The sequence below is a fragment of the Chelonia mydas genome, chromosome 3, assembly GCF_015237465.2.
Source record: "Chelonia mydas isolate rCheMyd1 chromosome 3, rCheMyd1.pri.v2, whole genome shotgun sequence".
NCBI lineage: Eukaryota > Metazoa > Chordata > Testudines > Cheloniidae > Chelonia > Chelonia mydas.
In genome coordinates this window covers 187,136,047-187,153,459 of record NC_057851.1, presented here as the reverse complement: position 1 = coordinate 187,153,459, position 17,413 = coordinate 187,136,047, and the positions used below count along the sequence as shown (strand labels likewise).

The window sequence follows — 17,413 nt, the reverse complement described above, 5'->3', positions numbered from 1 at the left end:
GGTGAACTCCAGAAGTCGTCAACACCAGATGAAGTCCATCCCATACAACAGGGATTGTAAACACCTTGACCTTTTTGGAAGAAAGGCTTATTCTTCAGCCACTACACTGCAAATTGCCAAGCGCTAACAGCAAAACATGACTACTTCAAATTATTCCAAACGCAATTTGTTTATTGATCAGCTTCTGGAATCACACAAGGCTCAGTTTAGGGCCATTATTAATGAAGGACAACTGGAGCCCAAGACGGCACTTCAATCGGCGCTTGATGCAGCCGATACCATGGCATGATCTATCTCATAGAAATTGTGATGTGATGAGCCTCTTGGCCTCATTTATCTGGCTTCCCCAAGGAATTACAGACAACCATGGAGAACTTTCCCTTCAAAGGCACCAAATTATTTGCAGAAATGACAGACACATCGCTTCACACATTCAAAGACTCCAGGGCTATCCTTCAGTCATTGGGGATTTATACACCTGGACAGAAAAGAAAACAGTCCTCACTTAAATCATGGGCAGCACACTATCAATCTCAATGTTTTTATGAGTCACAAAAGAAAAAGTCCAGTTTCTCAAAGCACAAGCCTTCAGGCCCACAACCTTCCTCTTCCCAACCATCCACTTCAAAACATCAATTCTGACCAATTGGTCAGGGCGTCAACAGACCACTTCCTCCAATGCCACCTGACGCTGACCAACCCTTCACAACCCTTTGGGTGCCACCTTGCTCTGTTCTGCAGCACCTGGGAACGGATAACATCTAACAAATGGGTGCTAGAAATCATCCACAATGGATATCCCATTCATTTCACCTCCCTCCCCCAACACAACACCCTTCACCATCCTTCTTCAGGGACCCTTCTCACAAGAGTTTATTGCAACAAGAGAGAGCACCTCTTCCATATGGGAGCCATAGAACCAGTACCTCAGCAAGTATGAGGCAAAGGTTTTTGCTTTCATTACTTCCTGATACTCAAGGGAAAAAATGGGTGTTGGAGACCCATAGTGGTCCTCAGAGCACTCAACAAGCTTGGCAAGGCTTAAAAATTCAAGATGGTCACTCTAGCGATGATTTCGTCATCTTTGGAACAGGGACACTGATTCTCAGCCCTCAACCTTCAAGATGCTTATTTCCATATTTCAGTCTTACCTTCCCATGGACGGTTCCTCAGATTTACCCTAGGACAGGACCACTACCAGTACAGGATACTCCCCTTCGGGCTATCATCGTCTCCCAGAGTAATCTCCAAGGTCCTCTCCATAGTTGCTGCTCATCTTTATTCCTAGGGGATTATGATCTACCCCTATCTGACTGACTGCCTCCTCCGGGCTCATTCCTTTGACGAAGATCTATAGGTTGCCTACATGACTATGGACTTATTCAGAAGCCTGGGCCTACAAATCAACATCCAAAAATCAACATTAACCCCAGTACAGAGATTAGTGTTCATAGGAACTGATCTCGACTCTTTGAGCAAGAGCGCTCCTCCCCCAACGTAAATTCCTCAATCTGTCCGTGCTCAGAGAGACAGTGCAAACCAGCCCTCAAATATCAACCAAACATTGCTTTCAGTTGTTAGGGCATAAGATTGTGGGCATATTTGTGATTGCTCATGCCAGACTTGGTGTGTCCAGTCATGGTTCAAACTCAGTTTACAGGCCGTACAGAGATTGCCTAGACAAACCTCTGTCGTTACCCACCAAGGTCAAACAATCCTTGAACTGGTGGAAGGACCCAGAAAACATCTGTATTGGAATCCTGTTCACAGAGCGCTCCCGATTACTACTCCTCACTACTGACACATCCCTCTTGGATGGGGAACACATCTCAACAACCTCATGACACAAGGCATGTAGTCACCCATGGAAGCATGTCTTCATATCAACCTCCTTGAACTCAGAGCGGTCAGGAAAGCATGTGCTCACTTCCTTCCACTGATCAGAGGTATACATGCAAGGGTCATGACCTTGTGCAGTAACCATGGTTCTTCAAGATGTGTGTCCCTATGGGTGCTCCACGGCCTACCCTCCACCCCTCTACTTCGGAGTTCTTGTCAGGGACTCCGCAGTGGAGAAGAAACTGAGGAGGTTTCACCTGCACAATGCTGATTAACCTCATGGCAGAGCACGAGGAGGGACAGTGAATGTGTGGGCCTAGCAGACGCTGCTACCAACATTCTCCGATCATCAGGGCAGGGACACAAGTGCACCTACAGTGGAGTCAATGTTCCCTCTAATTTTTGACAGGCCAGGTGTGCAAAAAAATTCTGTGCAAATTGTTGTGTGTGTAGTGTTTCGCCGTGTGCACGGGGTTTAGGATCTGTGTGTGCGCACACGCGCACAGCTTAGAGGGAACCGTGAGTGGAGCATCCAAAGAAAGACACAAATCGAAGAACTATTGTTAATGCATAAGGTGAGTAACTTCCTCTTTTAAATTTGTTTTTTAAATTCGTTTTAGCTACAGTAGAGTAACGGAAGCATTAATATCTGGGATTTAACTCTGCTGGGCCAAGGTGTATTTTCAGGAAGTGGGATGTGCTGAATTGTGAATATTATATCCCATGTGTATCATCGGAGGTTTCATAAAGGCTTTTGCTTGTCAAAAATTGGTGAACATCCACTAGTATTCTGGAGACTCATACGCCTGAAAGGATGAAGATTTGCCCCATGATTTTCCCACCTGAAAATATAGTTCATCCCATTGGTTTGCCCTAGGTGTAGCACATGTGTTGGATAGATACAGTGCAACAGCCGATTTCCGCTTCAAATCATGGGGTTTTGGACTTTGTGTTAATTATGCACTTTGAATAGCTGTGAGGGACTGAAGCATGTTCTGAAGGGTTAGCTCCTAGGTGCTGATCCCTGTGATCCCTGGCAGCCTCTGGAGCTGTTTTGCCAGGACCTCCATGCCTAAATCTCATGGTTTCCCAGCATGAAGCAGGAACCCATGGTGGATTCATGATCAGCAGTGGGTATTTCCCTATCAATCTGTTTTGCAGAGTGGCTCTTCCCTGGCCATGGCACCTCAGTTAATCGACATGCTCTTGTTTTACTTAAGAACTCTGCAATGAGAGTAGCTCAAAGATACTTTTTGACTTTAATCCCCTCCCTCCCCTCCAAGATGTGATGATCTAGGTAGCTACTGTATCTCACTGTCAGGATTAACCTCATATTCCCGCAACTTCTGACATTAATACAAATTTTAAACTAAACTGTGAAAAAGTTTTGTTTCTTCCCTGGGGTATAAATAAATTCCACAGAGACTGGTACATATTAATTACTGCAGGGAGATCTGAGTCAGGAACTTATAGTTTTTTGTTTTTATTTTAAAATAGATTTTGTGCAGGATTTTGTTTTCTTTTGAATGGGCCCTTTGTCTAACAGTACCAGAAAGGATGAGCTATTGAGTGACTTGCCTTCATGGCCCAATGAACAACAAAAAAAAACCAAAACACTGCTCCTATTACCTGGGGACATTCAAGAAGGCAAGTGCAATTAGTCAGCAGATAATTAAGCTGTGCATAATTGGAATACTAGAGACAAATCACCTTCAGTCTACAGCTGCACCAGGGTCATGTGAAGCATTCCTTTGAGAGACCACATTTTGACCAACATTTTACATACCTTTCAGCTGAAAGACGTGTCTTCAGCAAATAGAAGCATTTCTTCTAAAATGCACAAACTTCAGACCCCATCCTGCAGCCCTAACTTATGGGAGTGGTTCCATCAGAGTCAGAGTTTAAGGCCAGAAAGGATCACTAGATCAACTAGTCTTACCACTTGTCTACCACAGACCACCAGCACCTGCACGCTAAACCCAACAACCAAAATGAGACCAAAGTGTTGCAGCCCACAGGAGACTAGATATTACATGCCACAGGCAGAGAATAGGAGGGACCAAGGTGCTCCAGTGCCCAAGACCCCCACAATGGCAGGGAAATGATTTACCCAGATAATCCTGGCAAGTGACCCACATCTGCTCGCTGCAGAGAAAGACAAAAAAACCCCTAAGGTCACTGCCAATCTGATTGGGGGAAACTTCTTTCCTGACCCCACATCTGGTGATAAATGAGACCCCAGCATGTGAGCAAGAACTAGCCAGCCAAGCACCTGAGAGATTGCCACCTGAGAGCTCTGGCCCCTGCCTCAGTGTCCCATCTCCAGCCATGGCCATCCCTGATGCTTCAGAGCAAGGACATTAAAAAAAGCCTTCTAGAATACATTGGGGGTGGTGTGGGGGTGAATCCCTTCCTGACCCCTGAAGATGGCCAGCTGAAACCTTGAAGCATGAGCTTTAGGAACATAAGAAATAAATTTGAAGTGAGCCCCAGGGCTGCTGGGCCATGCCCCTTACCATCACAAGAAACCATCATGCAATCACACTCATACATTTGCCCTGCCCACTCTGAAAACTAATTAAATTGTTTGCCCCAACAACTCCTGGCTGTCCCAGAACTTTACCCCTCTGATGGTTAGAAGAAGTCTTCTAATTTGAAGCCTGAGTTTGATCATGGCCAGTTTATAGCCATTTGTTCTTGTCCAACATTGTCCTTTAGCTTAAACAGCTTTTCACCCTCCCTGGTGTTTACTCCCCTGTGGTATTTATAGAATGTCGTATCCCCTCTCAGCCTTCTTTTTTGCTAGACTGAACAAGCCAGGCTCTCCCACTCTTTTCTCATGTTCATATCCTCCAGTCCCCTGATCATCCTAGTAGCTCTTCCCTATGTAAGCAGAGTCAGGATGAGCTCTACCCTGACATCTGGTGGCGAGTCATGGTGGGTTGTGGAAAAGAACTTTGGGGTTGATCTCATTTGCATAGGCACACCCACCCTGCCTAAATGGTCACTTTGGCTGCTGTAGGAGCCCCAGTTTCTCCTTTATTGGGGCAGGAATAAGCTGTTATTATCCTGATTATGTGAATCAAGGACAGTGGAACTGTACTTGGCCTTTTGTTATGATGGAGGGACTCACCATCAACTAAGCAGCACTCGCTAGGCAAGGGTCATGGGTTCCAAAACCCAGTGGAGAGAGGCTGGGGACAGGTATTAATGCTTGGTGGTATGGGCCTCCTGGTGAGGGCCTTACATACTAGCTGCACTTCCTCCTCTCTCCACTGTAGAATATCAGAGCTAATTTTGATTCTATTAGGAGTCTAGTTACAGGCTGCTGAGCTGAATTCACTTTGGTCCAGTGGTGCACCAGCACTAGGGCTCCCCTACTACAAGCTGAAATCACAAAAAGAGCTAAACGTATTAAGAGCTGAAATCACTGGGTGTTGTGTTAAGTAGTGGGGGAGCCTGAAGATATATTGCAGAGCAGTTTGCGGGATGGCTGGTGGAGCAGAGCTGCCTGGAGCAGCTCGTGGGGGCAGTTGGCAGAGCTGAGTGATTTGTGGGACGGCTGGTGAAGCGGAGCGGAGCCCCATGGAGAGGTGGGGCAATCAGCTTTGGACCATGTAAGGTGCCCCTTAACCCGCCCCCCCATCTCCACCCAGGTTGGGAGGTAAAACTCTGCAGATAAACTTTTGAACTCTGGGGCTGCCCTGACCAGGGACAGAGAGTTTTGGGTTGTTGGACTTTTGGGACTTTGGGTGATTTTGGGTTGCTGGACTCAAGAACCAAAGGGAAAGGACAAGCCCCAATTTGCTTGGGGTGGGGTTTTTGCTCATGGGTTGTGTTATGAATCCTGTTGGTGGTGTTTCCCCAGCATAATGCCACATTGTTTCTCTGTTATTAAAAGGCTTTTGCTACACTCAGACTCTGTGCTTGCGAGAGGGGAAGTATTGCCTCTTGGAGGAGCCCAGCGACGGTGGTATATATTTGTCCCAGGTCACTGGGTGGGGGCTCGAGCCGGTTTTGCATTGTGTTATTGGAATGGAACCCCTAGATACTGAACCTGGCCCTTGTTGCTGCCAACTCTGACAGGCAGAAGTGTTACACCTACACTTGTTCCAGTTTAAATTAGTCTTTCCTGGTAAACCATGATCTTACACAGTAATCCAAATGAGGTCTTACCAGTGCTTTGTACAATGGCATTAATACTTTCTCTACTGGAAATGCCTTGCTTACTACATCCTAGGATCACATTTGCCTTTTTCATAGCCGCATCACACTGGTGACTCAGTCATCCTGTGACGAACCCACACATCCAGGTCTCTCTAGTCCTGACACGTTCTACTGACGAACTCCCAGGTTGGTGCAGATATTATTATTGGATGCAAAATGCATGACTTTGTACGATTGAATTTCTTCCCATTTTCTGTCATCCACTCTTCAGAGTACCCCATATCTTTCTGTGTAACATTCTGCTCCTCCTCTGTATTGACTATGCTTCCCAACTTTGTATCATCAGTGGGCCAAATCTTGACATTCTTACTCAATCCTTGCACAGACAAAAATCTCACTGATGACAAGGACTGAATAAGGACTTCAGGATCTAGCCCAATACGACTGTTTACATAAGTAAGGGTTGAAGGATTGGGTCTTTTTTTCTTTCATTAAAGATAGTGGGCTCAATCATCAAATATGCCATGGAGCTGAAGATAGGGTGGGTGGCGGAGGTGGTGGTACCATTTGTTCCCCACAGTCCAGGCCTGCTCTAACCTACGCTGGCTGGAACAGCTCTGTATGAGCTGTCCCCAGGATCTCTGGACTGCTGTGATCCCTTGCTGTCTGTAGCATGTCCCCTCCCTGCCCCAAGTGCCTGAGGGTTGGGAGACCAAGCTGCATTAAGCTGGTGTAACTGAGTATTCCCCTACCCTGAGGGAATCCTTAGCTGCCTGCTTCAGGATGCCCCAAGACACCCTTTATGCTACTGGATCTGCAGAAAGGAGGCTTATGGCAAGGCACTCTTCACTTACTTACCCTTAAAAACATTTATAATTAATACATCATAAAAATTGATTAGGTAAGATCAACACAGTCACATAGGGCTGGATCCTGGACAGCTTTACTTACATAAGCAGTCTTTCATCGCACAAGTAGTCCTCCTTCCATGTGAGGTTTAGCCTCTCAGCAAGATTCTCTGTGCACCCTCTGTTCATAAAGATGTCAAGAGTTTAAGTGCATATCAAAAGCTGGCCTCAAGTCCTTCCACATTTTTTTCAGGAAGCATGGCTAATATTTATTGCAATATAAGGAGCCTGTCTCTATTCCAGAACTGTGTTAAGTTCCCTTGTTTATCTTTGCCTCTCCAGGAACACATACTGCACTATATAGCTTGCCAAAGTTTGAAAGGCCAGATTGCATTTCACCTGTAGAAGAAGTGATCTTGAACAGGATTTGAATTCAGCACCTCTGCTTGGGTCAAATGCTGCTCTCATTTACACCACTGTAAACCCAGTGTTTGTCTTCAGTTCAGTGGAATGACTTCAGATTCATGCACACTGTAACTGAGAGAAGAATATTGGCCCATTAGGTTTAGGCTTTGCTTCCTTATCTTCAGCTAGAAAATTCCAACCAGTTTCCATCAAAGTCAATGGAAAGGCTCTCATTGATCTCAATGAGAGCTGAATCAAGTGATTAAAGGAGCCCATCATTTGAAGCAGCTGTAGCCTTTCTAGTACCATGCTTCATCTCAGATAGCAAGGCTTCAGTTTAAAAAGGTTGGCGACTTTTGATCATAATCTGCACAAAGTCTGTGCTGTAGTTTTAGCAAACTCTGAATAGGCTGGTTTTGTTGTGGACAATCCCAGGAAGGACTGAGTGATCTTAAGGCTTCAGTCCTGCAAACTGATCTGCATGTCAGACTCCTGCACTTACATTGATTAACTGCAGAGTTTGAGGTCCAAAGCACCATACACCCAAAGAGCATTGCAGTTCTAGGTCAAGGTTAAAGTGATGGGTTTGAAAAGACGAGAGTTTAATGTGGTGGTCCCACTTGTGTAGGTGGGAAGTACAAGAGACAGGGAGATTTTGGGATGGGAAGCATGAGAAAACCTCTGATTTTATGGGTGAGGGAGGAGAGTGTGTGAGAACTTTTGATGTGAGGAAAGGTAAAGATGTGGAGAGTACAGAGAGAGGGGAAATGAACATGAGAGAGGGAAAGAAGTTATTGAAAACTTGGGGGAATGAGGAAGAGAACACAGGCTAGGGAAAGAAAGAAAAGAGGTTTGAGGGGACAGAAGGAAAGGAGGAGCAAATATTGCATGATATAGAAAAATGGGAGGAATAAACTGAAGACTGAGGAAAGGATAGAGAGAAGTAAAAAGGAGAAAGGAAACGAACGAGTGCTACAGAGACCCAAGCTAATTTTTTAAAAAGCATGCCTCTCAGAGTTCAGCTTTTTGTTGAATAAAATTCTCCTTCCTGGTCCTCCAACACATTTTTGTAGTTTCACCGATGCAATACTTCTTTATACAGGGCAATAACAGCATATAGCAGCAGTTGCATATACCTGTATGTCCTACGTATTCTACCTCTGAGGTAGGGCAGTTTGTACAGGTGCTGTGTACAGAACTTCGTATAGATTTTGGCCAAAATGAACCACATATGTTTCATTGAATGTAGAATATGCTTATTTTGAGGTGCAAATCCCACCCAGACGGCGTCCCTGTCCCCATACTTCACACCTTCACAGCTAGGCCGGCTGCAGATTTATTGTTCTGTCGGTTTTTTGCTGCTGGCAGAAATTGGGCTGTCAAGTTACTTGGTGTGGAGTGGCTTTACACTATTTTTCCAGGGTATGTCTGTGTGCCTGTCCCGTCAGAATGGGAACATAATATTGTATGACCAATAGAGCAATAAATCCTATGCAACAATGAAATATTCTTTTTGAATTCAATCACCTTGATGCAAGTCACATTTCCAAAGTCTGTTAGTCCATAGTTACTGTACTCTCATCCACCACTGCCAGATACAAGCACTCTGATGACAAATAATGATCGATGCTGCAGCTTTGAGTTGATGAAAGAGAAGTGACATTTGAGAAGCAGAAACCTTCATTACTTTCCAACACTGAGTTAAAGTGAACACGAGCACAGCAAGTACGGCTTACTCTGATTTCAAACACAAGAACAGCATTTCTGTGCATATTGTATATGGCTTAACGCCTAAAAGGGCTTATTTTATTAGTACCTCTTAAGGTTTGTATTAAGAGATTCTCTGTTGTAATAGCCCTGTTAGTCATTATTAGCATCATTCTTATTCATTATTTGTATTGCAGTAGCACCTGGGACTTCCAGTCATGGACCAGGACCCCATTGTGCTTTTTACTGTACAAACGCAGAACAAAAAAAAGATGGTCCCTGCCTGAAAGAGCTCAGTCTTGGTAGCGGAAGTTGGCAAAAGGAGGGGTAAATTCTTAACAGAGATTAAAAAAAAAAATCTACAGCACCCAGTTAATTGCAGGAGCTATATGTTAAATTTTTCATTTCAAATTAGTAATATGCATATTGAATTTATTGAAATGAACTCACTAATATGAAAGAAAAACTTGTACATGTGAAATGTCATACCATATTAGAAGAGAAATGGTATTTGAGACATTAAAGTAGTAATGGAATCCCACGGCCATCTGATCTAGTTTATTTTCAACACCTCTCTATCTGTAATCTTGGGAAAAAAAAGAGAAAAAAGCTGTTAGTGTGTATTGTAGGAGATACAGCTCCTCCAATCTGGAAACAAAAGTTGGTAGAAAATATTAAAGGTAAGCAGACAGGCGAATAGTTTTGAAGATTTAGGGTGAAATGCTGGCCCCATGAAATCAATGGGAGTTTTGCCATTGATTTCAGTGGGGCCAGGGCTTTAATGTTTAGGAAGTGATGCCTCTAGTTCATCATCTCTATGGAACATGCACCCAAGAATTGCAGATTCTCCTCATCTATTCCTATGCACGTCCCACTAAAGTCAATGTGAACAAGTCCAAAATTTGGCCCAGGGCTTTTATTTGTGTTTTGGATTACCCAGCATGCACTTAGTTGAATCAGGCTTGGCTTTCACAAGTGGCATAAAATCTCTTTATGGAAAAGTCCTATAGAGTTTAATAGAGAACAGTCACCTTTCAGAAGAATTTTTAAACCAACCTATAGCATTCCAGATGCGGGATACGATTTTCTATTAAAATCTGTAGGTTGACTTGAATATTCTATAGAAAGGATAACATTCTTTTTAAACCCAATTCTGTAAGTTCATAAAACAATTTCTGTAGAAACCTAGCAGGGAGATATAGATGCCTAAGTTCTATGTAGCTATTGATTTCATTCATAAAAAAATTTGATAGACCTTTTCCATAAGAGTCAAAGTAAAATAAAACATTACTTGGAAGAAGTATAGAGAACTCAGTCAAATACATGTAGTTAAGGGGACAATCCAGACCTGGTATGAACTGGTGCCACTCCAGTAGGGTGACCAGACAGCAAGTGTGAAAAATTGGGATGGGGGTGGGGGGTAATAGGAGCCAATATAAGAAAAAGACCCCAAAATCGGGACTATTCCTATAAAATCAGGACATCTGGTCACCCCACACTCCAGTGAAGTCACCTGATTTGGATCCATTTTCACAAGGTGTGAATTTGGCCCTATGTCTTTGCGTTTTAAAATGAAGGTAAGCACTGATTAAGGGCCAGATTGTTTCTTTAAGGCACAAGCCTATGAGAAATGCTGTACTCTATGAAGGCACAATGTCTCTAGAAATGATCAGGTGTACAGGAGGATACACCTGCTCCACTACCAGCATGCTCTTCTGTCAGCAGTTGGTTATCTGGGTGGGTGGGACCATGCCCCTGTTTCTCACCTGCCCCTCCCTGTGCTCTCTGTGGTGGCTTGCATCCATCCCAGAGTATGGTAGTTGGTAGCAGTCTCTGTACTAATCAAAGCCTGGGACTTGTGCAGTGGGAGGAAGGCTCTTTTCACCTTCATCTTCCCTTGTGCATCTGCACAAGGGTCTGATTTAACTTGCACCAAAGGATGCTCTTTGTCAGTATTGCAGGCTAAAATCCTGTATTTAAGCAACAAACAGGTGTAGAATCTAGCGAGTTAAGTGCAAGCCATGCCACGCCAGCCTACTGGATTCCACAGTCCTGCTCTAGAGCAACCACTTTAAGAGCGATTGTGTGGTACAGAGCATTTTAAAATAGGGACATTTATAGGATGTCTTGGTTTTCAATCTCAAACATATGGGGCCAAATTGATTTCTGGTGTAACTCCTTTAGTGTTACATCAGCGATGAATATTGGCCACTGGTCTTGAGTTCTTACTTTTCCTTTTGAAACAGCAGAAGGGATACATAGATAACAAAGGTACTAGAGATACTGTGTTAGCAGAGATACATTGGTTAGTGTTGCTTTTGGCCCCTTAAACTGGCAGGGGACAGATTCTTATTTGGTGTAAATCAGCCTCAATGCCTGAGGTCCAAGAATGAGGAGAAAGCATGACTTCAGTAGAGTTATGACAATATACACAGCTCATGTCCTCATCCATGGTCATTAGACTTTTTGCATATGTATCTCTGGGACTGCCGAGCTGAAAGAGATGCACCTTATTGCTGAGGAGTCGATAGCCTGGGTCCTTTTGACTGTGGATCCCAAGAAGGGGAAGGAGATTCCTGACACCTTCCCTTCACTATCTTTTCTTGGAGGTTAAAGGCCATTTTCTCTTTCTGGGATGATATGCATGAAATTCCCAAACGGTCTCAAGCCTGAATTATCAGTTACACTGATGTAATTTGAGTGCGCTTGAAGGACCTTATACTGCCAGAGTTGTACGAATGAGAATCAAGGTCTGATATGCCAATACCGTAATTAAAACAAGATTTATTAAGAATAGAGAAAGAAGGTCAGATTAAAACTAATTAAACAACATATCTAGTCTTACACTCAGTGAAGTCTGACAGATAGAAGTGGCTTGATTGCAGGGAAGTAACGAGTCTTACATTTCTAGAGAGCAAATTTACCTTTTCTCTTCCAGGATCCTCCCAATCACCCTAGTGGTCAGACACACACCTTCTGTGTGTCCATGGCCATGTTTGGTATGAAAGGTGTGGCAGAATTAATTTTCACATCATGCCTGACAGTCAAGATTAGCATTTCAACAATGTAATATTTGACCTGATGTACCATCAGTGGGTGGGGGAAGAGCTTCTGTTCTCCATTCAAAGGAAACTGTCCCCAATATCATCTAACATCCCCCTGTCAAACTCTGGAGTTATTTCCCAATTTCCTCTTTCAAAACCTAGCATTTCATGCTCCTTGCCTGCACCTTAGTCAGCTTAAAGGGTCAAGGATGTTTGGATGTGTTTTCATGCCAGTTTTTGATAACCCAAGGTGCTAGATAGACTGAAGCCTAGTCTGTCTTTAAAGCAATGGAATTTACATTTATGTATAGTTTCCATTATCAGTATTTCTGCTCTGTATCAAGTATAAATTATTGACAGGTTAAAGTCCATCTGTCACAGTGACTGACCATACATAGAGAGGGATGTGTTTTATTTGAAAGTGGCACCAGTTTCTGGTTGGTTGCAACATAACGATCTCTAAAAAAAATCTTCTACTGAAAAATTTACTTGTCATTTAAAATATATTAGGCTAGATTCTGATCTTAGTTACTACAGATTTACACCAGTGTAACTGACACAAGAATCTGGCCTGTTATTTTTAGCATTGGCCTTCACTCAATCCCTTCAGAAAATCTCACCCTTGCCGGTACAAGAGCTTTCTTCTCCACAGCTCCTGCCATCTGAATCAGAATTCAGCTGTTTCTCTGCCTGATTCCCCTTCTCATTTCAAATCTAATTTGAAAACATCTTTTCTCCCTTCCCTATACCTCTTAATTTCTCTCTCCTGCTGCCTTTATTATTTAATTTTAACTATTATTTAACACTATAAAGCATTTTGGGATAGAGTGACAACGTTAATATGTATTACATTATTAGAGATGGGCCCAAACCTATACTCCAAAGCCAAAAACTACCTATCCTTCAGGGCATTTGCATCCAATAACAGAACTGGACAAATCCAGCCTGGATCTAGATCATAAGGGAGCCTACATACAAATCCAGGAGAGGGAACATAGGACAAATGAATGATGTTCATAGTCCATCTAGTGCACTGTTCTACTATTCTAGGTTGGTGCAGGCTGTGGTGGAGGAGACTGTGGAGCCTGAATGGGCAGTAAATTTGGTCCAGTCCCTGAACCGGTCTCCAAATCTTTTGAGGTTCTGCCATCATTAGAAAGTTCATGTACTTTTGCTACATTGCGGTTGGTTTCCTGCATGCTCTGTCATACATTTTTGCCCCTAGTTTAGCAAAAACATGTACATTGGGGCTGGTTTATTCTGCTCTCCTGTGTTCTTTTTGCTGTGTTGGGGCTAGTTTCCTTCCTTCTCTTATAGTCGTAATTCACACAAGCACGTAGAAAACAGGCCAAACACACACAAAAACCATATACAGTAAGAGCATGTGGTAAACTAGCCACTACACATACATTTTGCTCTTATTCCCACATGTGTACTGGCAGACTGGGGAGCTTATTTGATCCTGCTTATATTTGGGCAATGTTGGGGACTATCTGACTCCATGCTTCTATTCTGTGTTTTTATTTATCCGTCATGTTACTTTCAGCTTACAAAGAGTGCCTGCCTGAACCCTAGGCACTTGTACAAATATTAAGGATTGCAGTCAATAGTTAGTGGCCTTCCTACAAGCCAATCCACAGTGTAGCAATAATACAAAAGGCCCTATAATGTTTGAGAGCCTCATATAAATATTAAACCCAATGTTCCACAGTCAATCATTCAAAAACTCAATAACACTGAAGGATCTCCATATAGGGCCTGGTTCAAAGCCAATTGGAGCCTTTACTTTGATTTCACTGTGCTTTAGATTAGTCCCATTAATAGGTAGGTTTGTAATATTCAGCCTGAGCTTTGTAGGTTCCTCCTCTCCTCATCTTGAGTCCTAGAAGCAGGGTAAGAAATTCTTAAAGGAATAAATAGATGACAGGCCAGACCCTCAGCTCGTATAAATTGGCATCGTTCCATTGACTTTAAAGTGGTGCCATCTTTCTGTCTAGACAATCTGTCACTGCTGTAGGACTGTACCTTGACTGTCATGGGCCTTGCACAGCTGAAGTTTTGTGGGGGAAATCTCACATTTGGTGGAGAAGCAACCTTTCTGTGTCAGCCAGATTTTTTAATAAATGGCAGCTGTTTAAGATTAAAGTAGATTGGAAAGCTCAGTAAACCCAATAGATTTGTTTAGAGGACAGAGGGCAAATGTAATGATATAGAATCATAAAATCATAGAATATCAGGGTTGGAAGGGACCTCAGGAGGTCATCTAGTCCAACCCCCTCCTCAAAGCAGGACCGATCCCCAACTAAATCATCCCAGCCAGGGCTTTGTCAAGCCTGACCTTAAAAACTTCTAAGGAAGGGGATTCCACCACCTCCCTAGGTAATGCATTCCAGTGTTTCACCACCCTCCTAGTGAAAAAGTTTTTCCTAATATCCAACCTAAATCTCCCCCACTGCAACTTGAGACCATTACACCTTGTTCTGTCATCTGCTACCACTGAGAACAGTCTAGAGCCATCCTCTTTGGAACCTCCTTTCAGGTAGTTGAAAGCAGCTATCAAATCCCCCCTCATTCTTCTCTTCCGTAGACTAAACATCCCCAGTTCCCTCAGCCTCTCCTCATAAGTCATGTGTTCCAGTCCCCTAATCATTTTTGTTGCCCTCTGCTGGACTCTTTCCAATTTTTCCACATCCTTCTAGTAGTGTGGGGCCCAAAACTGGACACAGTACTCCAGATGAGGCCTCACCAGTGTTGAATAGAAGGGAACGATCACGTCCCTCGATCCGCTGGCAATGCCCCTACTTATACATCCCAAAATGCCATTGGCCTTCTTGGCAACAAGGGCACACTGTTGACTCATATCCAGCTTCTGTTTTCTGCAGAACTGCTGCTGAGCCATTCGGTCCCTAGTCTGTAGCGGTGCATTGGATTCTTCCGTCCTAAGTGCAGGACTCTGCACTTATCCTTGCTGAACCTCAGATTTCTTTTGGCCCAATCCTCCAATTTGTCTAGGTCCCTCTGTATCCTATCCCTACCCTCCAGCGTATCTACCTCTCCTCCCAGTTTAGTGTCATCTGCAAACTTGCTGAGGGTGCAATCCACACCATCCTGCAGATTATTTAGGAAGATATTGAACAAAACCGGCCCCAGGACTGACCCTTGGGGCACTCCACTTGATACCAGCTGCCAACTAGACATGGAGCCTAGATCAACTAGACATTGATCACTACCTGTTGAGCCCGACAATCTAGCCAGCTTTCTGTCCACCTTATAGTCCATTCATCCAGCGCATACTTCTTTAACTTGCTGGCAAGAATATTGTGGGAGACAATGTCAAAAGCTTTGCTAAAGTCAAGGAACATATATTCATTTATCTCCTGGCTCTGTTATTTATCTCATGAACGTCTATTACGTATGCGATATCTAGATGTGTGTGTTGTAATACAGCTGCATTGGGTTGTGTTATTGTCTCATGATGGTGCAACACTATATGTAATGCAACAGATGACACTTGCAGTAGTGGTACAACAATGATTTTTGGATTATAGTGCTCTTTTTTATTTCAAGTGCAAATCCAAAATAAAATGAAGGAAAGTGGAGCTAACATTTAAATAGAAGTGCTAGTACTTGTAATCCTTAGGGCTCACTGACCCACCATCCTAAATGTTAGTACTTTCTTTGGTGCATTTCTCTGTTGGCTTTTAATTCAACAATTAAATACAAATAAAGATGAGCCTTTTCAATTTTTTTGATTAACAGTAAAACTAATAGTTAGACAAATAAAAATTAAGACTCAACCTGGTACAATTTAAAGCTGACGCCAGCAAGATTTAACAAATGGCCACATTCCCAGACTGTTCAGGGCATTATGTCTAGTGGCATATGTAGGTGAAGGACTGGAAACTACTAAAATATCTGACCAAAACCAATTGGGTAGTACAAAAATGGTGCATGAACCTTGTATCCAGGAAAGACTGCCGAGTTCATTCTCTCCTTTTAAAAAATAGACAGAATATCTCAAGGACAAAAAGTTAACTTTCAATAGAGCTGCTTAAGAATTTCTCTTCTCACAGTAAAGGATCATGATCCTTTGGTCACAGAAAACTACAGTCACACCCCCTGAAATAGTGGAAGATCACCATTTGGCACACTGAACATAAAGATAAAAAATGTGTGTGTATGCATATATTGTGGCAAGATGGCCAATGTTAGTATGGTGGGTCCTGCACTTTTCTTGACACAGGGGCTAAGATGCCACCCCTTGCCCCTGCTCTTGGGCCGCTGAGGTCCCTGCTAGTGGCCCAGGAAGGTGGTAGAGAAGGGAAGCAGGAGAGGGGTCTGGGATTGCTCCTCACTCTGAGTCCCAGCCCCTCTCAATCCCTGCAGGTTCTTACCTGTTTCCCCCTTGGGTGGGGAACCTTCAGTCCTTAGGCACTGGGGGAGGGTCTCCCTTACCTCAGTTCTCTGGTCTTTCAGCTCTCACACCCAACCCCTGACTGCCTGAAGCAGGGGGGTTTATTAGGTTCCTGACAGGGCCTTAATTGACTACAGGTACTTCAATTAACTGATAGCAACCCTCCCTAATCTACAGGGAACCATACCTTAATTAGCCTAGGGCTTATATATTTCCCCTCGACCACTCTAGCTCTGCTCCCTGGCCCTTCTGTATCACAATATATGTAAATAAATAAATTAAATTATATTATACAGAAAGTCAGCTAATTTTGCATTACATACAGTCACCCTAAGTGCACTCTTTTAGTGTAAGAATGTAGGTGGGGAAATTCAAGCCAGCTACCTTATTATACTCCACTGGTCTTCATTCCTTTGGCCACAAGAGAGTGAAGGCTAAGTGTGAAATCCTGTCCCCACTGATGCTAATTGCAAAACTCTCATTGATTTTAGTGGAATCAAGATTTCACCCTAAGTAACTGAGCAGATCATGTACATTTAAAAAAAATTCTTATCCTGATAAACTTCTGAAACTTGATCAATGAGGGGATAGTAAAGAAGATGAGTGTCAAAGTGGCAGACTCGATGGTCTTTCTCTGAAATTTATTCAGATAAATAATCTGTAATATTTAAGAACTCTTCAGCCTCTGAAACGAGGCACAGCATTTTGTGAGACTTTAGCTATAAAGGGAGGCATGGGAACTGTAATGATAGTGACTGGCTCATCCTTCGGCTGGAAAGTGTATTAATGCACTCCCCTCTTTAAATTATATACACATGAACTCTTTGTAGCACTTAGGCAAGCCACACTTTATTTTGGTTATCTAAATAAAAACTGAGATGTGAAGGGTTGCTCTAGCTAATATGTGACTGAAGAAAGATTTAATAGGAAAAAATATATTGAAGTTGAAGAATTTATTTTAAATGAAAAAGCTCCTTTTTGAGACAGTC

The 17,413-nt window shown here is 43.1% G+C and overlaps 1 long non-coding RNA gene across 4 annotated transcripts; it reads right to left on the bottom strand.

Moving 5' to 3' along the window:
* Positions 1–155: 155 nt before the first annotated feature.
* LOC122464862 lies at positions 156–16,502 on the bottom strand. Of its 4 annotated transcripts, XR_006289259.1 has the most exons (5): positions 16,405–16,492; positions 8,787–8,894; positions 6,958–7,035; positions 3,950–3,984; positions 156–478 (listed from the first exon to the last, which is right to left on the bottom strand). It is a non-coding gene; the product is annotated as an uncharacterized LOC122464862 (long non-coding RNA). The 4 variants fall into 4 exon arrangements; XR_006289257.1 differs by lacking the exon at positions 3,950–3,984 and having other exon boundaries at positions 16,405–16,502; XR_006289258.1 differs by lacking the exon at positions 8,787–8,894 and having other exon boundaries at positions 16,405–16,500.
* Between the last annotated feature and the right edge of the window lie 911 nt (positions 16,503–17,413).